The following is a 7,909-nucleotide window of genomic DNA, read 5'->3' on the forward strand; positions in this document are numbered from 1 at the left end:
ATTTATTTCAATCCAAAATGTTAGTTTATTTGTATTTATATATTTGATCCAGATAATGATATCTTTATTTTTTGGAAAAGTTAATGTTATGTTAATTATGGCCTGTATTTGTATAGCGCTTTACTAGTCCCTAAGGACCCCAAAGCGCTTTACATATCCAGTCATCCACCCATTCACACACTGGTGATGGCAGCTACATTGTAGCCACAGCCACCCTGGGGCGCACTGACAGAGGCGAGGCTGCCGGACTACCGGGCCCTCTGACCACCACTAGTATGCAATGGGTGAAGTGTCTTGCCGACAGCGAGACTGTCCGAGCCGGGGCTCGAACTGGCAACCTTCCGATTACAAGGCGAACTCCCAACTCTTGAGCCACGATCGCCCATATGGGGCATATGGACATGATGCTTGTGTACTGAGAGTCAGGCAACATCATGGGTTAATTTACTAACAAGTAATGACCCTTTCCTTCCTGTTTCCTCTCCCCATGAACTGGCTCACACAGACTCCAGGGGCCCGTTCTTCGTACCTCACTAAGTAAGTTAGCTGGATTTGATTGTTGACGATTTCGCGTGATCTTGGATCGTTCGGTTCCCCGAAGCTCATCCGGGACTTGCTGTCATAGCAACAGAGCCGTAAGCGTAAACCTGCTCGGGAGCAGGTTTACTTTATGTAAACAGGATTAGATCGCGGCCACGCAGGTATGTCCGCTTCATTTATACGAAAGCAACAGCGATATTCCACCACTGTTTCACCATAAATAAATAACATCAATGTAACTAAAGACAATGCAGCACTTGATCCTTTTATTGATTTCACACAGGTCATTTCCTAAAAAAGGGAAATGTACTATTAACATTCTATTACATGTATGTGATTATTACAGATGTAATTCATATTTCAGAGTAGTAATTGTAAATTACTTCGTGTAATCAAGATGAGAGACCACGGCTATAAAAGCGAAGGTGGATTTGGGAAGCCTGTCGCAGCCATATCCTGTCCGTTTACGCGAGCAGCCCATTGTGGAAGGTGCAAGATTGATAAGGAGAGTCCTCAGAATTCAGCGTATGTTGCGGGACAGACAGGATCCTTTAGCTCAGCGCGACAGTGTGCTCATAGAGAGACATCGATTTTCCCGTGAGGGTATTATTCACTTAACCAACTTGTTGACGAGGGGGTGCAGGACCACCACCTGTCTTTTTTTGCTCTGCCCTTTCTTGGTTGCTGTTATGAACAAACTAACAGATTATTTCAGGGTCTCTTTCCAAGAGACGAAAAGCAATATAAGTGATAAATATTACCATTCTGTAGCATATTCTTATATTTCACTTTTACTTGTCCCCATGTTCTAGTGGGTCCTGTTGTGGCTCTAATGTGAAAGAGGATATAATATAATATAATATAATATAATATAATATAATATAATATAATATAATATGGTGTAATATAATAAATCTACCCTACCGCCTACTGGTGTTGGCCAGAGGGGCCGATGGCGCGATATGGCAGCCTCGCTTCTGTCAGTCTGCCCCAGGGCAGCTGTGGCTACACCTGTAGCTGCCTCCACCAGTGTATGAATGTGAGAGTGAATGAATAGTGGCATTGCAAAGCGCTTTGGGTGCCTTGAAAAGCACTATATCAATCCACTCCATTATTATTATTATTATTAAATTACTTGAGGCAGCATGGTGGCACGGTGGTTAGCACTGTTGCCGCACAGCAAGAAGGTCCTGAGTTCAATTCCACCACCAGGTCTTTCTGTGTGGAGTTTGCATGTTCTCCCCGTGTTTGCGTGGGTTCTCTCCGGGTACTCCGGCTTCCTCCCACCGTCCAAAAACATGCAGTTAGTGGGGATAGGTTAATTGGATAATATAAATTGCCACTAGGTGTGAATGTGCGAGTGAATGTGAGTGTGAATGGTTGTCTGTCCCTGTGTGTTGGCCCTGCGACAGACTGGCGACCTGTCCAGGGTGTACCCCGCCTTTCGCCCTATGACAGCTGGGATAGGCTCCAGCGCCCCCCGCGACCCTGAAAAGGATAAGCGAATGGATGGATGAAATTACTTACGAGTTTAATTTGTCAGCAACTTTCTGCCAGCCCTCTCTCCTTGCCTTTGCAGTGTTCCCTTGCGTTTTAATTAAACTCTGAAACTCCTGAAATCCCTCAATCAAGAGTTCTTGCTCTGCTGCCGAAAAATACTGAGCGCGCTCCTTCGACATTTTTGCCGACCAATCAAAGGGTTGCCGATCAATGTTTCTACTATCGATGCGTAGCCCCTGTTTATGGAACGCCAGGACTGCCATAATGAATTAATTAAATACACCATTAAATAATTAATTAAATGTGTCAATAATTAATTAAAATTGGAATTAATTAATTAAAGAAATAGTTATGACACATGTAATTAATTAATTATTGACACATGTAATTAATTATTTAATGATATATTTATTTATTTCATTTTGGCAGTCCTGGCGCCTGGCTCTCATCATGAAATAATTTTATCTGTCAGCATCACCCATCAAACTCAGGGGGCGGGGTTAACGCTGATCGAGTCAAAACCATTGCTTTGGCCTGGTGGCCATTGTTTCTAGCACACAACAACCGGCATGTGGAAGCTAACAGAACTGAGCTTTGAAAAACCCTGTTTGTGTGTCACCAAATACCGTTTTAATATTTTTTTAGCCGAGAATGTAGTGGTTTAATCTTCATGTGTCTGGTCGGTTTGTCAAGATACAGCCTCTTTGCAAAAGTGTTTCGATGATTTCGGAGATGTCTGCCCAGTCTGACGGCAAAGCGTGGGATAGACCCGCTCGCCTCGCAAGCAATCCCACCGACAAAGCGCAGGCCCCGGTACACAGCTGTAGTAACCCCCGCTGACTTCTTTTACTGAGGTTATATTTATCGATGTTTTATTTCCTGATGTTCTTATGTGTCCTACATGTTTCAGTCGCCAATTCTGAATTATAACTAACATTAAAAACATGTTTAAGGAGGAGAGAGAGCAAATAAATCTGTTTAACATCTGATCTTTGGGTTTTTGTTCAGTAATCAGTGTGACCTGTGTATAAACACATAAAAGAGATAACGTTGGTGTTTCCGTCATGTAGTAACTGCTGGCTTTAACTGTACAAAGGTTGTTCGACACTATGAAACACATACAGACTTCATGATGTTCGGCTAATATTTTTATTGTGAATATTAATCATGCTGACCTCGCTCTGTACACCACGCAGCGAGGTCAGCATATCCACGATATCCTCAGCTCCATGAGTTAACACAAAGTTTCCCATCTAACTGCCAACTATTCCAGAGACGTGAAAATATACAGCATAAAGAAAAGTGTAAGAGACTCAGCAGCAGATTAGAATAACAGTTATACATTTAATGAATCACCAAATGAATCCAAGAAACGAGCAAACCTGTTCCGACAGTTTGAATTTGTATTCCCTCAGCTGCAGACTCGCTGCTGTTTAAATGTTTGAAAAGGAAGATTAGATATAAACAAACGTCAAACATAGACTCAGTCTGCCTTCACATTTGATATGAGGCCAGCACGTATAGTGGCCTCAGCAGGCTATTACTGAAATACACGTGCTATATCATAAACTATGATATAAACAGGGAGGTCCTATTAACATGTTTAGTTTTAAAGGACACCTTCCTGCCTTTAGTCTCATTCATGAGCAGTATTAGTTTTCTTCTAACATCCAGAAGTCTGCACAATGTGTTTCATAGTTTGTAACAAGCCTTTGACAGGTAAACATAACATGACCGAAAAAGCAAAAAAAAAAAAAGAAAAAAAAAAGAGAGAGAGTGTTGACATAAGAAGAGAAAATTCTCTCAATTATGGAGACAGACAAATGGTTCATTTATGTTTGATGTGTGTTTATTCCTCCCTAAATATCGTCGGTGAAGTTCGCCATGCACGTCAGATTTTCCTGCGCATTTTTATACCTCTGCCAACAGAGAGAGAAAAAATCACATTCTAACAGACAGCTGGTGCTTAGAATACAGTTGAATAACTATTAAAAAACAGATGATATTTAGATGATAGTTCAGTCTAACACATGTGAACCATTAAACGTCTGTGAAACTATGCAGTTATGAAACGTAACTTTAACCTCAGCCAAACCGATTTGCTCAGTTGTAAATAAAACAGCGAAGTAAACGTGACCCGACAGACAGAACCTGAGTGAATGAAGTCCAGCGTTTAACCACTGAGAGCTAAAACTCAGCTGAGGTTTGAAAGCTGTGTGCCGGTGATTGGACATCAGCCGCTGATAAAGCTGTTCGCCTATAAAGTGCTCTGTAAGGAAACAAGCTCCAGCAGCTCTGCGCTCGGGGAAAACACTATATTTACTTATCTTGTGCAGAAAAATGCGCTGACATTGCTTTATATCGAGCACCGGCTGCCCAGTTAAACTGTGACTATCACCAGGTAACGTAGGCGTGTTTCTTGAATTAGCAGCAGGTGTTAAACAGCTGACAGATGAGGAGGAGGATGCATGCAGGTAAACTGAGGGTCTGTTGAGCTGATCGCTGGTTTCATGAGAAAAATGTCAGCTCGTTCTTTATGTTACAGAAGCACAGAGACACAAGACCAGGCGGAAAGAGACGATCGTTCGGTGAAAATGAGAATCTGCGAATGCAACATGTGGAACACGGAGAGTGGAATATGTAAACAAACCGGTTAACGTAACCCCCTCGGTGCACTCTGCATGCTAACTGTTAGCAGAGCTAGTGAAATCTCTGAAAACATCTGAGCACTTTTGCAAACATGTTCTATGTTGACAACCTGACCAGACATACGTCGCGACATTCGCGGCTAAAACACTGTTAAAAGTGTAGCTGGTGACAGAAAAACGGGGTATTTTAAAACTACACCACCACCATTGCTGCCTGTGATTTGATCTGCATTCTGGGATAACTGGCTGCCCCAAGTCTACACAAGCAATCGATTATCTAGGATCGACCTGTTTTGACTTACTTTGCACGGCAACCAATCAAATGTTAGAGAAGCTGCATGGGCAGCGTTAACCCCGCCCCCTGAGTTTGATGGGTGAGGCTGACAGATAAAATTATTTCATGATGAAAGCCAGGCGCCAGGACTGCCAAAATGAAATAAATAAATATATCATTAAATAATTAATTAAATGTGTCAATAATTAATTAAAATGTGAAATACATAAATAATTAATTAAATGTGTCAATAATTAATTAATTAAATGTGTCAATAATTAATTACAATGTGAAATACATAAATAATTAATTAAATGCGTCAATAATTAATTAAAATGTGAAATACATAAATAATTAATTAAATGTGTCAATAATTAATTAATTAAATGTGTCAATAATTAATTAAAATGTGAAATACATAAATAATTAATTAAATGTGTCAATAATTAATTAATTACATGTGTCATAACTATTTATTTAATTAATTAATTCCAATTTTAATTAATTATTGACACATTTAATTAATTATTTAATGGTGTATTTAATTAATTCATTATGGCAGTCCTGGCGTTCCATACCTGTTAAGCCACCCAGTGATCTCACATTACTTCATCCAGCTGTACTAATCGTCAACAACAGGTGTGTTCGGAGAACCGGAATAGCGAGCTCAAAGTTAGCGCGATGATTTGATCTTGGATGTAGTAAGCGAGGTACGAAGAACGGACCCCAGGTGTGTTGGAGGTGTGGGCGTTTGGGACACAGCCTCCCAACACCTACCACTGGTCCAGGAGGGACATACAACGTTCTGATAAGGTGCCAAGGGGGTTGTGGCAGGGGTGTGATCTTTGGCTCTGCTGCAGTGGAGGGGTGGTGCAGTGGGCTCAAGGGGAGGCTGAGCTGCAGGTGGAGGTAGTTAGGTTGATGAGCTAGCTTCCCTTTTCAGTGCTGAAGCATATCGTGTGTGTGTGCCTGAATAAAAGTGGCAAAACAGCCAATTAACGTCGTGTGGTGTTTGAATCATTCACAGGGGTATATGCTTTGGTGGACTCAGGCAGCACGCAGACCCTAGTCAACCAAACCCTGGTTCGATCAGAGGCATTGCTGGACACAGAGTAGGTGGAGGTCACCTAACCTTGACCGTATGTTTCTTCAAGTGAAGAAAGAAATACTGACATTTATTTACAGATACATTCTGGTGCATTTTAAATGTGTAACTTTTCACTGCCCTTTACACTTTTTACTTAAGAGACATTTCTCAGTACAGTAGTAATACACAGGACAGCTGAATGTAAATTGTGCCACATTTGTATAGCCTAAGCTTCTTTGTTTTACTTTATCTGCATATTTACCAAGTGGCAGTGGCTCGTCATGGTCACACATGAAGCCAATTCGTTCAGCTACAGGACTTTGTAGTTTATCCTCTTTTTCATGGATGCCTGGATGTTAAACTTTACATCTGGGAGAAGAGCCACACTGATCATTTTATTGAACGTGAAAGAATTTGGACCATTTTTAATTCTCTGTGATGACACAGTTTCTGTTTGAAAGTTTGGACAGTCGTTGGTTCGGACCTCAGACTTAAGAAGTGGATATTGTTATATTAACAGCTTTTCAACAACTAAAGTAGCAATGGCAGTATTAAGATTGACAGAGTGGGAAATGGTAGTGGTGCAGAGAACAGAAAACCAAACTAACACCCAGAAAAGCAGGCAGATGAGTGATTACATATCTTCCTTATTCCTTATTAAGCTTCAAGAAGAAGAAAAAAGATATATATAAAGTTTTTCTATAAATTATATATGGCCTGTTACAAATGCTGTCATATGTGACATCATTTAAATAGGACCTGCCTGACAAAGTGGAGTAGACTTAAAGATCCTAGAGAAACACAGTAACTGAGATCTCTCAGTCTGGATAAGGTTATAATGCCATTTCTAAAGCTGTGGGGAACCATAGTGAGAGCAAAAAGGAACATAAAGGCTCATCTCGGTTTTGCCAAAAACATCTTGATGATACCCAAGGCGAGACAAAAGTTACATTTTTGGAAGTTGTCCCATTACATGTGGTGTAAAAGTAACACAGCATTTCAGAAAAGGAACATCACACCAACAGTCAAACGTGGTGGTGGTAGTCTGATGGTCTCAGTCTGTTTTGCTGCCTCACTTAGTCATAGCGCTGCATACACACTTATTTAGCACAAAGCTGTGGTAAATAGAAGCGTGAATTCCTCTGTCTGCCAAAACATCCTGAAGGAGAATGTGCAGCCATCTGTTTCTGGCCTGTAGCACTTGGGTTCTGCACCAGGACAACGATCCACAACAGACCAGCGAGTCCACCTCTGACTGAATTCTTTCCGTTGCTACGCTTCACAAGAAACAACCCTTTCCTACCAAGAGCTCATGACCATAGGTAAGGGAAGGCATGTACACTGACCAGCTTAGGTTTTTCAATTTCAATTCAATTCAATTTTATTTATATAGCGCCAAATCACAACAAAAGTCGCCTCAAGGCGCTTCATAGATTCAGAGAAAAACCCAACAATCATATGACCCCCCTATGAACAGCACTTCGGCGACAGTGGGAAGGAAAAACTCCCTTTTAACAGGAAGAAACCTCCTGCAGAACCAGGCTCAGGGAGGGGCGGGGCCATCTGCTGTGATTGGTTGGGGTGAGAGAAGGAAGACAGGATAAAGACACGCTGTGGAAGAGAGACAGAGGTTAATAACAGATATGATTCAATGCAGAGAGGTCTGTTAACACATAGTGAGTGAGAAAGGTGACTGGAAAGGAAAAACTCAATGCATCATGGGAATCCCCGGCAGCCTACACCTATTGCAGCATAACTAAGGGAGGATCCAGGGTCACCTGGTCCAGCCCTAACTATATGCTTTAGCAAAGAGGAAAGTTTGAAGCCTAATCTTGAAAGTAGAGATAGTGTCTGTCTCCT

This window comes from Rhamphochromis longiceps, linkage group LG18 (assembly GCF_057381845.1).
Source record: "Rhamphochromis longiceps isolate RC_006_pf linkage group LG18, R_longiceps_female_GT1.1, whole genome shotgun sequence".
Lineage (NCBI taxonomy): Eukaryota > Metazoa > Chordata > Actinopteri > Cichliformes > Cichlidae > Rhamphochromis > Rhamphochromis longiceps.